General features: G+C 39.4%; 1 long non-coding RNA gene across 11 annotated transcripts in view; it reads left to right on the top strand.

The window, feature by feature from the left end:
* LOC115659560 overlaps positions 1 to 17,739 on the top strand; it is a 489,657-nt gene that overhangs the window by 394,544 nt on the left and 77,374 nt on the right. For all 11 annotated transcript variants that reach the window (XR_004002593.1, XR_004002587.1, XR_004002592.1 and 8 more), the window contains one exon: positions 16,529 to 16,579. This is a non-coding gene — a long non-coding RNA (uncharacterized LOC115659560). The remainder of the gene's footprint in view (positions 1 to 16,528; positions 16,580 to 17,739) is intronic.

Genomic DNA, 17,739 nt, shown 5'->3' with positions numbered 1-17,739 from the left:
GTAGACATGGTTTAATTTTTATTCAGTAGAATTCACCTTTTAGGAGAGGTGGTGTTTTAAGGTAATAGATCAAGGATTCTTGCATGAGTATATTGACCCTTGATGTCACTGTTTCTTCAAAGCTGGTTTGTTAAACGTTAAATCACATCATAGGGGAGCTGTAGTCCTAAGTGCTTGAGTGATTTGGGGACTTCCCCTTTTCCCAAATGTGGGTACAGATCTGGGAATGAGTGTCCCATAGTATGACTTGGATGGGACATCTCATCACAGGGAGAAACTTTCTTTTTAGGCACAGGTGGGAGGTGTCCCTTAGAAGAGTGGCCCATTTCTTCAAGGACTTTTGATGATTCATAGCTTGGCCTGCATCCCTGTTTATATTGCAGCACAGGAAGGAGCCCTGTGGCTTGAAAACTACTGTCTCATCTGCAGGAATTAGATTGCTGAGTGCCAGATTTGCTCCAGCTTGTGTCTTTTAACTAAAGCTTTGTGTGGGTGTGTGTTGTCCCTAATTTTCCCAGCCGTAGATGAAGGCCAGGATCCTTAGGCTCTGAGCCCCTTGGATGGTGGGTGGCCCATTTAAAGCAGCAGATGGTGATGCAGTGAAGAGCTGATTGTTGCCATTACCTGTTGGAGGCAAGGTTGAGCTGGCGGGGAGGGGGGGAAGAGAGGGGTTTGCATTATTCTGCAGAAAGATCAAAGGCTCATGACTAGAAGAAAAGCAAGTCCATCAGGGTGAGGTAGCAGAGTGGCTGGACTGCAAGAAAATGTCTGTGAAGAAGCAAATTTTTCCAGAGTCCCTCAAGTTTTCATGCAGCCGAGCCTTTTAACTTTAATCCACCCTAGTGTTTGCAAGTCATATGTTGGCACTGGCATAGAAAACACTGCTTGCATAACTAAAAAGCAAAGTACAGTGCCTGCAGTAAATGTCGTTTGGAGCCCTAGAGTTATTAAACCATTCTGAGGTACTGTTTTGATCCTTAATACACATTCCAACATCGCCCACATTTTCCCATAAAAATCTGAGTTGAGAGACAGGATTAAAATACAAATATTTTAATAGGTGAATGGAAGGATAGATGGTAGAAAGTGAATAATACTCATTTATATAAATAATTAAAGTCACTCTGACATAATCAGTACAAAACAGATTAAAAATTAGAGTGGAAAGTGTATTGAAAATAGCACAGGCATCCCTGCTGCATTTAAACTGTACATAAAAACTACCCAGAATACATTTGTGTTTTTAAAAGGTCTTACTTCATTGGGTAAAGGCTATAGTGTAATTCACATGTAGTTGGTCTAAGTGTCACAAAATTAGAAATATTTCATAATAAAACATAAACGCCAGATTCTGTCAGGCCATAGTGGGTGCACAAAGGGTAAGGCAAAAGTTGCCTTCCACTCCTTTTCTATGGACCAGCCACAATAGTTCCCCACAGGAGGCACAAATGATTCCAAAGGAACAAGAAAGGAGATATGCCAGAGCTGTCAAGGCATACAGTGAGGGTGCAGGCTGCACTGTATGTAGGAATGATGAGGTGCATGTGAAGCCCCTGCACTCTGTAAAGTTTCTTAATAATACACACCACTTTTCATCCCTTGACCTCAAAGCATTTTACAAAGCATGATGATGTCCATTTTACAGATGAAGAAAAAGAGTTAAGGTCTCCTGACTCAGTGTCCTATCCATGGCACCAACCTGTGCCTATACTGAGGTTCAGTGCCTCACCAAAATCTCACTAGGGTTGGTTAGCTCTACCCCACCCTCAACTTTAAGCCTATGTATTAATTACAGTCTGGCCCAAAAGGCCCAAGTGAATCTGCCTGGGTATTCCATTCCTTCCCTGTGGATACAGCTCTTACTTCTTTAAGATATAAACTATAAAATATGTAGGGTCCCATCAAAGTGGTTCTCCTTTTGGGTGAAGGTTGGGAAGACAATCCCTCTTTTTCATGGACACTGATTCCTCACATCAGAATTGTTTTTTATATTTTTGCATGCCTCCATTTTTGAATGTCCAATTTGAAAAAGGTGTCATTTTCAGGGGTTCGGATATCCAGCTTCATATCTCACACTGGGCACTCATAATTAGAGGACATTTTAAAAAAAGGTTTGGCCTAATGGCTTTGTTTATATCTATGTAAAATAAGACTAATCTTATTTTCACAGGAACAATACTAAGAATGGTTCAAAAGATCTATTTAACCAGCTTTTGGATCCTGTTTTAAAATAAATATTATTCTGTTGATGATATTCACATAATCTTACATTTGCCTTCATTATAATAACTCTTTTTTGACATTCAGAATGCCCAGTTCCAAGGCTACTATTATAAATCAGTTTCTGAGCTATTTTATTGATCCATTAATATAAAAAAGTGAAAATATTTGAAAAAATATAAATCTTAACAAAGCATATTGTAAGAAAATTAAAAAAATCTGAATTTTTGATTTGTTCAACAAATAATCAAATAAAGTTTTCTCTAGTCACACAGTAGACCTGTGTCAGAATTGGAAATATAACTCATCTTCCAAGTCCAAGTCCAGTTCCTTAACCACAAGTAATGAACATCAAGATGGAATATATCCCTCTGTTCATAGCATCAACTCATAGGTAATCTGCAAAAAGGGAAAACGGTGAGGCAAGAAACAGAATAGAGCTTGATATTTTAGAGACAGAGGGCAGGACAGCATTGTAGATATCAATACCGGGCTTGAGGATGGAAGGGGCTAGGGTAAGCAAAGAATCCCAGATCTGAGGCCATTGAAGTTAGTGGAAACCCTTCTGTTGACTTCACTGGGCTTTGTATGAGGCCCCAGGAGTAAAAATCTGTCTGGTGCATCTAATACAGCCAAGTTGCTTTTGAGAGTAGTGAGACAGGGCAGTTTTCAGAAAGGGGAAGTGGTGAACAGTTGTATGCAACAGTAGTGTGAGTAAGGTCATGATTCTCTATAATAGAGAAAAGGGTAGTCAGATAGCAGTGAGAAAGGTAGCAGATTGGGCAAGCCTTTGGAGAATGAATATGTGGTTAGAGGAAAGATGATCAAGGTAATGGAGGTCAACAGACATGCTGAACTCACACCAGTGAGGATGAACTCAGAGGAAGATTCATCAGAAAGAGGATGCAAAAAACTTGTCAGAGGAAAGACAGGCCAATCTTGAGAAACAGGGGTAAACACATTGAGTGTGAGACTGGAAATGAAGGATGAAATATTCATAGAAGAATGACTTTAAAAACAGTACAGAATTTGGATTTTTGACTATGTTTTAAGATTAGATGTTTTTGGCTCACTAAAGTTGTGTAGATTTATAAAGGGAATAAGAATAACATGCCAAGCCATTTCATCTCACCTGTGTAGCTGTAGGTTAGGTTAGGATAGATTTGTGAGCTGAGTTACTTGAACTGCAAATTCAGCTATGTGCTGCATTGGGAAGATGAAATTCTGTTTCCTGTTTAGCCTAACTTTTAAAGAAACAACAGTTCAGCATTTGGCTGGCAGCTCTAGGTACCTTAGCAGCCCAAGATTTGTTAACAGGAAGTTGAGTAAATAGAAATGAAGTTTTGAAAGCATAAAACATCTGGAACATTTTAAAGATGATTGGAAATGTTATTTGATTAATTTCTATTGTGCTAATTATACTTATTATAAATATGACTTAAGACGGTTTCCACTTTGCAGCCATCCGTTATCTTATGTAACTTGTGGCTTTACAGTTTTTTGAAAAGCAGCTTTCTATTCATGTGGTGTCATTAAAAAATACATGAGAAGACAAATTACAAAGCTTAAGTGAAACAGTGCCAAAAACTTAAACAAGCTATTTTGCTAAACAGGGCAATGCACACTGCATATATATACACCTCTACCCCAACATAACATGACCCAGGAGGGATAGCTCAGTGGTGTGAGCATTGGCCTGCTAAATCCAGGGTTGTGAGTTCAATCCTTGACGGGGCTACTTAGGGATCTGGGGCAAAAATCTGTCTAGGAGTGGTTCTGTTTTGAGCAGGGGGTTGGACTAGATGTCCTCCTCAGGTCCCTGATAATCTATGATTCTATGATAACACAAATTTGGATATAACATGGTAAAGCAGTGCTCTGGTGGCAGGGCTGTACTACTGTTGGCTAGGAGAAACACAATAGTGCTGCTTAGCAGCACAGTTCAGCTAGCAACTCCCAGTGCACAAGACAACAACCGTCCGCCCCCAATGAGTGATCAGAGGTGTGGGTGAGCACGTATAGGACACACCAGCCAGCCCGAGATGGCCAGGAGTGGAGTCCTTTAGGTAACAGCCTGTCAGCCCCCTGTGGCAAGTCACCAGCATATGCGAGCGGACCCATCTCTACCTGCACAAAGCTCATTATTTTGCCACCATGTTGGAAATGCTTCTGGAGTGGCCACCCACAGGGCCAGCCTCACCCGGCTCCCACATCTACCGGCAGTCTGGGGCAGTGGCAATGAGGCGCAGCAGAAGGGCACAGTGGGAGCCACCAGGGCAGCAGCCTACCTGAGCTTCTCCCCACCCCACAGGGCCTAGCTCCCCATCGAGGAGTCAGGGTGCACGGTCCCTGCTGCCCACATAGCAAAGGCTGCAGCCAGCTGGCATGGCCCTCAGCAGGGAGGCAGGACCGAGGAGCCACCTCACCCAGCAGGGAGGGGAGAGAGGACAGAGACCGAGCCCTTGCATGAGAGGATCGCCGGGGCAGGAAAATAAGACTCCCCTGTACCCTGCCTAGAGCGAGATTTCAGCAAACAGCCCGGGGATAGTTACTGTGTAACTCAGACCTGCTGTGGTCACAGCTGCGGCCATGCTGGCCCCTCAGCCTAGAGCAGGGTTGTAAGAGCTCTGACAACTAGCTGGGGACCAGAGAGCTGGGGATTAGTGTCTGTCAATTGAAGGCCAAAGCAAGATCGATATAACATGGTTTCACCTATAATGCAGTAAGATTTTTTGACTGCCGAGGACAGAATTATATTGGGGTAGAGGTGTGCGTGTATATATATATATGGGGGTGTGTGTGTGTATATATGTATTTATATATATATATATAATTTAAAATTAAAGTATATAAATAAATTTACAACATAGTGAGCCAAATTTTGCTTATTTCAATCATTTAATGGAGTCATTCTGTATTTACACTGCTGTAACTGAGAACAGAATTAAGCACATTATTCCTAGCTTGATGCTCAGTACTCAACAGCACTTTTTACAAAATGTCAGGTAGATTTCATGTAATGCAGCTGACACAGTGCATACTAGTTTTAATGCCCCGGAATATATTTTAGGTCATATTAGGAATGGCAGTCATGGTAAGGTAATTGTTATAAACAACAAAGCTGTCAGCTAAAGATTATTTGGTGGAATAAAGTTATCTAGCCTAGACAATAGAAACCTCCATTTAATTAAGCAGCTGTCACTATCACTTAGCCAAACTGAGGACAAAGCACCAGATTATGCCTGACCATTAACACTGTACAGGGTGTACAGTGATGGGCGAGGGAGGAAGGATGTAAGAAGCCTTTCCCTACTTTACACAGCCCATGTAAGGGTCAGGCAACACTTCAGTCTATCTGCTGAAGGGAATGACGGAGATGCTCCACCTCCCCATGGTAGTTAAGAAGTGAGCCTATAAATCTGCTCCTACACCCCCAGACACCTACTTCGTCAGGGAGTAAGCTACAATATGTTGTAGGTTCAAGGCTCTTATGTATGTGTGAGTTCTGGGAGGCATTTTGGAAATGTCTTCTGGTGCACTTCTTGAGGCAATGCAGTTCTTTATTCCCTCCTCCACTTTTATGAGTTGTGATTGAATGGTGCAATCTTGCCATCAGTAATTATTACATGGTAGTTAGGCCTGTTTTCAGTGCTTTAGAGGAAAAATGCTTAAAAATCCTTGTCCTTGTGAGCAACAGGTTCCTGGAGACAATTAACGTAATCTAGACACTTCATTTTGATTGTCTTATGACATTGCTCATGGTATTTCACCAGCCTGCAGATCTGCATCTAACAGGGCCAAATTCACCCATATGAAGAGAGCCCACACAGGGCTTTATGCAGCACTTGAATTCTGCTTCATCCCTGGTTTGACGGCTGAAGTGGGTCTGATGTGTCACATAAGCCTTGAGTGAGCCCACAGCAGCAGGACGGATTACACCCAGGTTGAGTGTCCTCATGCTAAAGGAGGAGGCTTGTTTGCATAGAATAAAGCTATCACAATTTTCACTCAAAAATCAATCTAATCCTTTGTGATACTTGAAAAATTTCAAGTAATTCTTTAAAAGAAAACATATCAACATTTTCTTTTCACCTCTGTTTCTTCGACTGAAGTGGAAAAAAAATTAAAAAATGAGAGCGAGAGAGAGAGAGAGAGAGGCAGTTCTGATGATATTCCTACACTTATCAGAAATGCACAAAAATATCAGAAAAGCTTCTTCTCCCAAAATTTCCAGCTCAGCTTGAGGTCACAAGAGGGTGAGAGGGTCACATAATTTGGATAACTTTCTCTGCCAAACAGAACCTTCAGTGTTAATTCTTTTATATATTATATTAAGAGTACCACAGAAATGGAATTTGAAAAAGATGCATGCAAAACATAATTTATTTTAAAACCAGGAGGTTCAATGGACAAAATGGCTCTTCCTTTTCTACAGACAACATACTTATAGTTGTCTCTCCCCTTCATCCCCCCCCACCCCAACATTTGTACATTTTGATATCATTTTGTATTTGAAAAACAACACGGTATTCATTTAAATTAGCACTCTATGTTCTATTGAAATTGAAAATGTTCAAACCATGTGATACGATGGTCAACTAACTTTAGCTGCATAATAATTACAGAAATTGTCAAATAAATGGTATCATACAATTCTGAAAGTACAAATTTATCCAGAATGCAAAGAAGGCAGACTCCCTGTAAGACTGATAAAGCAAGTATTTGCACATTTGTTATTAATATTACTTGCTATAGTAAACAGAGAATAATGTACCCATGGGATGTTCTTTCAGTGAAATTGACTCAATTCAGAAAGCATACACATATGTAACTTCTAAGAGGTCTTAAGTGGCGCAGAGGCATTGTGCTGGCAACCCTTACATGCTTAAGGATATTTAGTTGTTTTTACAGTGCTATCCATTTAAACACTTTCCTTTTAAAATGTTATATTTATTTTGCAAACAACAATACAATGAGCAAGATATTCAAATTAATACAACAATCATTATGACTGACCTCAGGACAAAGGAATGCAAATATGCAAGTCTATTACTTTGTTTTTAGCTCCTGGGTTTGCTTTATTATTGGGGTACTTTTATTTATTTATTAGTTACTATTTTAAAAAATGTTGAGACAGGAAAGAGCCAGTGCATAACTAACAGATCAGTGTAGTTTATAATGCAATTTAAAATGCACATGATACATGAATGTTAAGTTACAACTTGATTAATACATCCAAGTGACACAATATTTTAGTGTATTTTCTCCCATTTTATTGCCAATATAGTTTTCTCCATCCAAGCTATGTTTTACCATTGTTTCAATCATTCTGTGTAAACTGGCGCTGTGTTAGATTTACCTTTTCTGAGTATATGCTTTGTGCCAGTAATAGACATTTCAGTACCTGTTTCATGGTGTTTACTGAAAAATTTAATTCATTGCTAGTTCCCAGCATTTGGAGAAGGACAGATCTTTGTATTCACAACTGTGGAAAGACCTTTACGTATATTACTCCAATGTTTTTCTGGCTGGCGACAAGAAAAATGTATATGGGAAAGGTTATCTGATGATTGATGGCATCTCCAATATTTACTGTAGTTACCTAAATCTGCTTTATAGATATACTCTGATGTACAATAAAAACACTTTGCTTTTGAGAACCAGAGAAGACTATTTTCTTTTATGTAATCCCTGTAATACTCTGTACTCAGTATTTGCTGTGTTGCAAACACTTCCCTGTACTGTGTATAGTGAATACAGCAAATAGTGAGGTACTGCTGTCTAGTTATCTGAAGCAAAATCAGAACGCTTACAAGTACAGAAACTGTAGATGGAATATTTTATATAAATTTCCCATTAAATTATATGCTTTTATTTTTTCAAAGACAAAATAATACTGAAAAATGGTTATTATGTTACCCTAAGGGCCACAGTACTTTAGATTGTTTCCTCTCTGTCCTGAGCTTGAGGAATCCTTCCTATTTTTATATTTATTGGTCTACACTTTCATGCTGCAGAACCTCTGTCTGAACTGTTTCCTGTATTTGTTAGCGGAGATACTCTTTATCAAAGTTAGATTAATTTGAACACAGAATAAAAATTTTGTAGCAATCTAGACTCCTCTCTGTTCTGCATATTGAAACAGCCCCAGAGAGCCAAACTACTGTATTTATCATAGTGGAAATTGATTCTTTACAGACTGTTAGGATTGATATTCTACATTTTCAGAAGTCACATGATATAAATTAGAGTGATATACCTAATGGCACTTTTTCTGTGCGTTGGTCCTCCAGTTTAGATACAGCTAATATCCTGTGAGGCAGAAGATGGGGATGGCAGGGTCACATAGTGAGATGATACTGGATGGTCTATCCAAGGGCATGCTGGCTAGCACCATGAAGGTGTGAGACAGTATTAGATCACCAGGTTACTTAAATCATTCCAGTATGGCTAATTCCTGCTGTCACTTTTTCAAATGGGGGTCACTCACTGCTGGATTCTGCCAGTGAAGAACCTTAATGTCAAGCTCCTAGAAGAAAGTAATGCTGATGATATCTGGCTCCCAGAAGATCAGGAGGGAGACCCACTACAAGCATTTCTCATACACAAGAATCTATTGTTCTGGAAAAGTTTTCTGGTACCCACCTTGCACAAGTAGAAGCAGCTCTGCTGAACTTCTTGTTGCCCCAGGCCTTCCTGTAAAAAACAAAAAAACTCTGCCATAGTGTTCCGCCTCCACCTGATAGAGGGAATTTATTGAATATTCTATGGCTGCTCTCTCTAGTCCATCTAGTTTTCTTGGGCTTAGCAACAACATCGTCACTTCTATGCCCTTCCCTGGAAATCATGGGGAACCAGGGAGCTTGTTTAAGCAGCTGGGCCGAGAAACCCAATAGCACTGTTTCCCAGTAATCACAGGGAAGAGCGCCCACATCCTGCAGTGCCTCTCAGTAATCAGGCCTCAGCAGTGAACATGGAATACTTCCCCACCACTTTAGAGCAATGCTATACAACTGTGCTTATCTGAGGAATGAAGGAAGTGCATTTCACTGTTCACACTTTGGTCAGCACTACCTCCAGTGGAAAAGTGGCCTCACACCATACTTCCACTACCAACAGCACACATGTGGGATGCCTACTGTTCGGAACACAGAAATCCTCCTTTCTGACTACAAGAAACAGCATCATGGCAAATAGTGGGTCATGTGGCCAGATCCTGGCTGAAGGAGGTCCTCTCCCACTTCCTTCTTACAGACCTTCTGGGGCATGTCCCTCCATATTGGCAAAGGCCTCTTGCTATGATGATGAGGACTGTGTACACAGCCAGCTAGATTGTCCTCCTGATACTGGTACTGTTGCACACCTCACTCCTCTCTGACAATCAGAAAATATCCCAGATACCCTTTTCTTCTTTTGGCATTGTTTCCACCCCATAGAGAACACTAATTAGAAGAGAGACTCTCAACGATAAGAACATAAGAATCATCATTGGTTTGACTCACTATGGTCCATGTATTCCAGGGTAAGCATCTGCAGGTTCAGCCGATCGTGGCACCTACTGGCCGCGGTTTGCCACTCCAGGCCAATGGAGGCAGCGGGAAGTGGCGGCTAGCACATCCCTTGGCCTGCACCACTTCCCGCAGCCCTCACTGGCCTGGGATGGTGAACCACGGCCAGTGGGAGCCGTGATCGGCTGAACCTGTAGACGCAGCAAGTAAGCAAACCTGCCTGGCCTGCCAGGGTGCTTATCCTGGCAAGGCGCATGCCAAAGGTTGCCAATCCCTGATGTGTTCTGTCTTCTGAGAGTGGCCAATACTAGATGCTTCAAAGGGAATTAATAGGACAGGGCAATTCTCAAGTGATCCCTGTCAGTCAGTCCCAGCATTGGACAGTAAGAGACTTAGGAACACCCAGAGCATGGGATTGCATCCCTGATCATCTTGGCTAATAGTCATTGATGGACCTGTCCTCCATGAACTTATTTCGTTCTTTTTTGAACCCAGTTATATTTTTGGCCTTCACAACATCTGGTAACAAGTTTCACAGGTTGACTGTGTGCTGTTTAAAGAAGCACTTCCTTTTGTTTCTGTTGAACCTCCTGCCTATTAATTTCATTGGGTGACCCCTGGTTCTTATGTTATGTTAAGGGATAAATTACACTTTTACTTTCTCCACATCATTCGTGATTGTATAGACCTCTATTATATCCTCCCTTAGTCATCTCTTTTCTAAATTGAACACTCCCAGTCTTTTTATTCTCTCTTCAGATGGAAGCTGTTCCATACCCTTAATCATTTTCATTGCCCTTCTCTTTACCTTTTTTATTTCTAATATATCTTTTTTGAGATGAGGGGACTGGAATTGAATGCAGTATTCAAAGTGTGAGTGTACCATGGATTTATATACTGGCATTATGATATTTTCTGTCCTTAACTTTCCCTATCCTATTGGTTCCTGTTAGCTTTTTTTACTTCTGTGGAACATTGAGCAGATGTTTTCAGAGAACTATCCACAATGACTCCAAGGATCTCTTCCTTGAGTGATAACATCTAATTTAGATCTCATCATTTTGTATGTATAGTTGGAATTATGTTTTCCAATATGCATTACTTTGCATTTATCAACTTTGAATTTCATCTGCAATTTTGTTGCCCAGTCACCCAGTTTTGTGAGATCCCTTTGTAATTCTTCACACTCAGTATTGGTCTTAACTATATTCAGTAATTTTGTCCCATCTGCAAATTTTGCCATCCTTTTTCTAGATCTTTTATGAATGTATAGAAAGCATTGGTCCCAGTACAGATCCCTGCAGGCCACCACTATTTACCTCTTTCTCTTCTGAAAACTGACCATTTATTGCAACCTCTTTGTTTCTAGTCCTTTAACCAGAACTCATCCATAATAGATCCTTCCCTCTTATCCCAGGACTGCTTACTTTGCTTAAGAGCCTTTGGTGAGAGATCACAAGTTTGTTGACCCTCTCGAAGATTTCTAATAGATGGCTGAGGTGTGATTTCCTTTTACAAAAGCCATGTTGACTGTTCCCCAGCAAATCATGTTCATCTATGTGTCTTGTACTTGTGTTCTTTACTACAGTTTCAACAGTTTGTCTGGGTGCTGAAGTTAGGCTTATCGGCCTGTAATTGTGAAAATCACCTCTAGAGCCTTTTCTGAAAATTGATGTCACATTAGCTATACTCCAGCCATCTGGTCCAGAAGTTGATTCACATGATGGGTTACATGGCACAGTCAGTAGTTCTGTGATTTCATATTTGAATTTCTTCAGAACGTTTGGGCAAATACTATCTGGTCCTGATGACTTATTAATGTTTAATTTATCAGTTTGTTCCAAAGTTTCCTCTATTGATCCTTCAGTCTAGGACAGTTCCTCAGATTTGTCACTGAAAAAGAATTGCTCAGCTGTGGGAATCTCCCTTACATCCTCTGTAGTTGAGACCAATGCAAAGAAATAATTTAGCTTCTCCTCTACGGCCTTGTTTTCCTTGAGTGCTCTTTTAGCACCTTGGTCATCCTATGGCCTCACTGATTGTTTGGCAGGCTTCCTCCTTCTGATGTACCTAAACATTCTTTTGCTGTTGGTTTTTGAGTCTTTTTGCTTGTTGCTCTTCAAATTCTTTTTTGGCCTGACTAATTAGACTTTATACTTGACTTGTCAGAGTTTATGCTCCTTTCTGTTGTACACAGTAGAATGTGACTTTCGATTTTTTGAAGGATGCCTTTTTGCCTTTGACTGCCTCTTTTACTATGTTGTTTGGTCATAGTGGCATTTTTTTGGTCCTCTTACTATTTTTTTATGAGGTGTATGAATCTAGAACCAAGAACAGCATGATCCTAAAACATTTTCCTGTCTCCTCCTTTCTCTAAGCCCCTTGAAAAATCTGTACCACTATCCTGTCCAAAAAGATTTGGATTGGAGGGATTCTCATGCTCTTGCATCTCTTGTCCTCCACATCCATCTCTGAGAATCCCTGTCAGTTTTCTGAGATTTTCAGAACTCACTCTTCAGAATCCTGCTTTTCCTGAGCTGTGCTTGTTTCTAAGATGAGGGAAGATTAAAAACGGACAAGGTGGGAGCATCAAGCAAACTTAAAATTAAAAAAAATTTCTTCCCTGCTCTTCATATCATCTGCTCTGAATTCCTCTTGATGGTATGAGCCAGATTCCAAACCAGAACGTCAGCTTTTGAATTTATGGAGAAACTGATAAGCAAGGTCAAAGAGGCCCTTTAGATTGTGGGAATTATACTGTGAGAGTACCAAGGCCTCCCTCAAAATGGAAAAGCATGAAGAGAAGAAAGCCTTCCCAGTCCTGAAATTCATGGGGGTCATTGTTGATTGAGAATATCCATTCTTCTTAGAAGAAGAGCTCGATAGAATTCCTAAAGTATAGAAATTTTTAATTCTGTGCCAACCTGAAGGTGAACTCCAAAATTGTGCTCGTTATTAAAAAGATAGTAATCCCCCATTGAAGGAATTTAATTCCAATAACTATGCAGACAAAAACCTCTGTTCCAAACTGATGGATTCCTTGAAGCAGAAAGACAAATTTGCACAAAAGAACAAAAGTTTCCTATTTTTTTTCCAATAGAATTTCTGTAGGGATATTTTAAATGCAGGTATTTGTTTAAGAATTAGTTCTCCATCTTGTTCCTAATAAACAGCTGTACTGTATGTACAGACATATTACAACCATCATTACTGAAAAAGACTCAAATTTGTTGTTCCTTGTGCATATACACAGTCAATTATGTTCAGGAGGTGGGACAGACATTCCCAAGAGCTTCTAGGGTTTCAAGAAGCATTTGGGTGACTTTTTCCAAACTACCTCAAGACTTAATGGTTTGGATGGTGTTCTTTGTTCTGGATTTGTTTTCTTAATTGCTGTGAGACCTGTTCCAATTCTGTTTTTGTATGAAATTTCCAATAAAGGGATTCTGTAAAGCAAGTCCTGAATTCTTAGAGGAGAACAGTATTACAACCTTTGATTTATTATTCATCCAATCCTTATTAATCTTTCTTTTCCACAGTTTTTGCCTTATCCTTCCCCTGCCCCTTCAAGATCGATATCCAGGTAGAATCTGTATGGGGGGGTTTATTAGCAATACTAGATGAGAGTATTAACAATCTTTATGTAAATATATGCTTAAGCAATTATATTGACACTGTAGGCCTCTTCCAAGAGAGTAGGATAACCATAAAATCCATTACATAATCTTACAAGCTGGTGGTTTTATGATACAGTATATGCTTTCACCCACTTGGTTAGAATCTTGCGGATTTTAGATTTAAATGCCCCATAGCACGTTTTGAAAACATTTTTTTTGTGAGAAGAATTTAAATGAGGCATTGCTGAAACACCTTCAGTAAACATTTTTATAGAATCAAAGAGTCGATGCAATATCAGTGAGGGTAATGGAAGGAATGGGGGGAATGTAGCGCCTCTTCCTATTCATAATGAAACCAATGTCAAAATACCCACTGCTAGCAGAATCAAGTTTTATATACAACTTTGTACAACTAAGAAAGAAAAAGGCAGGTACTGACATATTCACAGAGTGGAGGCTCAGACTAATAATGATAGTTAAATAAATTCAGTGATGAGAATATTTATGGCTGCTTAAATTGTCACTACGTGCCCACCCCATTTCTGGAGCATCATAAATAACTGTGGGTCTAATTCTGCATTTTTAGCCATTTATTGGTATGCTTTTGTGCGTCTCAGTAAGTATTAGGGAAGAAGAAGCATCTAAAATGGAAACTTCTACTACATTGTTAAGGCTAAAATGTAATTAAGATGCCTTTGGTCCTGCATTTAAAAAATAAAGTCCTAAAGGTAATTAGAATATTGAACATGAAAATGCACATGTTAAATCCTAACTCGTTTTGTACAAATATTCTTGCTTAACACTTTTGGATTGTATATTTTCACAGACATATTTTGGGTATTGATGAATCGGTTTTTAAGAATCATTGAATTTTTGAGCAGTTGTAGGTGATTTTCCCCCTCCTCTCATTTCAGAGCTTCATATCTCATGTATGACCTTTCATTGGACTGTTGCTTTGCCGAGGCTTTAGTTTGTTTCTGCTCTTGGATTTCTTTGAACAAATTAATGCTAATTGTGACGTGTTCCTGCTTTTGGGTCAGTGCAGGCACACAATTCGATCTGCAAAAAGATCTGAGAAGCTTCAGGAATCCATGTGTGCAAATTCAATTGCCAGATTTGGACTATGTTTTGAACAGAAAAAATATTTTCCATCATTAATCTTGCTGAAAAAGGAAAGAAGAAACTGCAAAATATCTCAGACAGGTAGCTGAGGAGATGGCAGGAGTATGTCCCTGCCCAAGGGCTGCTTGACTCAATTCTCAGTTCTGAAAATAAGATATTGGGTCAAAATCTCTTCTGTTACGTTAGTGCCATGTGATTTTGTTAGAGCTACACTTGTGTAACGAAAAGGAGAATATGACTCATTAACAGCTTGCGTTTTAGGTGCTGAAGTTAGATGGATTGATCTAACTGTGTTTGTGATATGTTTCTGTACATCCACATGGCCGATTATTGGTCCATTCCAAAATTGTGCACATGGCTGCAGTCAGTTTCTTGTTTGTTTAAATAATGCTAGGCACTGTAACCTGGTGTGTGTATGAACATTTCCACATACTGTACAGTATAACTGAAACCAGTTACAATGATACTTTTTGAAGGAAAGGAAAGAAGTTCCCTTTCTGTATTATTTGCGGGGCTAGTAGTACTGCTTATTATTAAGGTTGCTCAATGCTTCCTATTATAAAATCTCATCTGGAGATGACTGAGTGTTGTGCAGTGAAGGAAACTGTTGACTGTAGGACACCTGCTTCATTTGTTACATTTGTTGGAAGGTGTGTAGTGAAGAAAACAGGAGATTACAGGAAGAGAAAATTAAAGTCTTGTGGTTAAGGCAATTGAATGCTGCCCTGGAGAATTGGATTCTATCCCTGCCTCTGTCATAAAGTTCCTATGTAGTGCTAAACAAATCACTTAAATGAAAGTTTGCACAGGTGGTCACTAACTGTGTGTTCCTCATTTTCTGGGTGCCCAACTTGATACTCTGGGCCTGATTTGCAGAAGTGCTGAGCACTCACAACCGCAACTGAAGTAGGTTGGGGCTGTGCTTGAATATATAAAGTACTATATAATGCTAAATAAAAAATTATATAGCAGGTCGTACGTGTCTCAAATAGGGTTGCTAACCTTGCAGGTTTGCCCTGGAGTCTCCAGGAATTAAAGATTAATCTTTCATTTGAGATTATGTCATGTGATGAAACCACTAGGAATACATCCAAGCACAACTGGCAACCATCGTCTCAAATTGGTAGAAACCTTTGACCTCCAACTTTCAGTGCCTTAGCTCGCCATTTGGAAAATGGCTATAATACCAATCCCTTATCTCACAGGGGATTCGTGAAGATAAATAGTGTTTGTGATGCATTGTGATAGAAAAGTCCATGAGTTAATTCATAATTCTGTCTTCAGAGCAGGGTTTAAATAGTGTGCAGTAAATAAGGCCTATGGTGGCACATTGAACAATATGGATAAAACAAAATATTGAATGGCTGCTTGTTAACTGAGCACCGTCTGTCCTGTATATTAAATGAGCAGGGATCCTGTGGGGGAAAATAGCATGTGATCATGTAATTAAAGACTGTATTATAATACATATCCATAAAGGGCCCAATTTAAGATTGCATAGGGCAGCCTTGCTTCAGGCATAGCTTAACTTTTGAGTGCTTGACTTTGCAACCTGTACTTGTATTTTGAGAGAGAGAGTGTGTGTGTGTGTGAGAGAGAGAGAGGAGAAACCAATATTTCAAAAAGCATCAAACTATTTTGAGTTTTTTACATTTTCTAGCAGAGATTAAAATCTCTGAATATTAGGCATGTTAGAAGGGAAATTATTCTAGAGTCTTTTTTGTACTTAAATATATGGGGCTGCTGCCATATATATTTTAGCAAAAAGAATAATCATGGCCACTGGTAACTACAATCATTAGTTTCTCAGTAGGACATTATGGGGGATGGTGGCGGTGGCAGTGGTGGTGGTGGTTGTTAATATAAATCCTATCGGTCATCCAGGGCCCTAACTTCTAGTGAGGTAGGCATTTGATGGATTTTAAGATATACTGGGGTTAGTATATTTTTACTGTTCAAAATTTGTATGATATGAACTTCTTGTTTCTGTTTATTAATTTACTATTAGAATTATGGAAGTGAGAGATGGATTATATTTTAACACTTTTTTTTCTTTTACAGCTTGTCATCATATATTCTTCAGAGGTCTGCCTATTATGATAAATTGTACAGGTAAGAAAAAATATATAAAGAAGTTAGTTTATTGATGGGAAATATTCTTTAAGATTTTAGGGACTAATTCCTAAGGAACTTCTATAGTATTCTTAGAGAAACATCAGCAAATCTATTGCAAAAATATTGAAAATGCCAATGTTGTCAGTTTCCAGTTAAAAAAAAAAAGATCATCTCAAGAAATATTTCCCGGGTGGGAGCAGAGTTTATTTTCCCAATCTTATATGTATTTATTCTTTTTATCCATTCATCTTCTCCTCCCTCGTGTTCTCCTGTTGTCTCATTTCCCCCCCAGTTTGTATTAGTATTTACAGGTTTTCAAACCTTGGTAAGTTCTCCCATTCATGCTGGCTGTTGTCAGTCTGCCTTTTCCTACTCATCTATCAGCATCTCAAGTAGTATTACCTGTTGACAGTCCACAGGCAGTATTTCAATACCATGGGGATGGCATAGCAACTGTGGGAGGTAGGGTCAACCAACGGTGTCTTTACAAAATGATAAATACAGATTTGTTAAATTGAAATCAATATTTAAAATTAATTGCTCTGTTGTGAAAAGCAACTGGGTAGCAATGACTCTGGGCAGAACATCGACTCCTCAAGTCTCTTTTAGTGTGCCTATAGTGGTAGGTTGATTCATTTTAGAGCTCAGAGCTTTTACATCTTGAATTCCTGCTTGCCTAGTCACTGTTGTATTAAATGATTCTGGCATCAGCAAAGGATTTTCATTACTTGATTTCCATTGTTGTGTGTGTTCATGATGTACTTTGCACCATATTGCATGCATGGAGTATAGTTTTAATTCTGCCTTCTTCAGCTGGCAAGTCCCATCACTTTTATGTTGCCTCAACTTCCGGGAGCACAAGAAAACACTGGACATCTCAAGCAGGTTACTTGCTTGTTGGGAGAGAAATGAGTGGACAGAGACAGATTTTTTTCACAGACTATTTTTACTTCCAGAATGCATATAGGGATTGATCCAAAACCCACTGAATAAATAGCAGCCTTTCCATCCATTTCAATGGACATTAGAACAGGTTGTAAAGACAGCTAAAATTACTGCTGACAGGCAAAACAAGAGAAGTCAAATTAATGTAGATTCTCCTAGTTCTATTGCTTCTCTTGTTTCATATTGTATCCTACCGCACCCCTTTCGCTCTG

The sequence above is a fragment of the Gopherus evgoodei genome, chromosome 1 (genome assembly GCF_007399415.2).
Source record: "Gopherus evgoodei ecotype Sinaloan lineage chromosome 1, rGopEvg1_v1.p, whole genome shotgun sequence".
NCBI classification, from domain to species: Eukaryota; Metazoa; Chordata; order Testudines; family Testudinidae; genus Gopherus; species Gopherus evgoodei.
The sequence above is the reverse complement of the archived record's forward strand: the minus strand, read 5'-3'. Positions and strand labels throughout refer to the sequence as shown.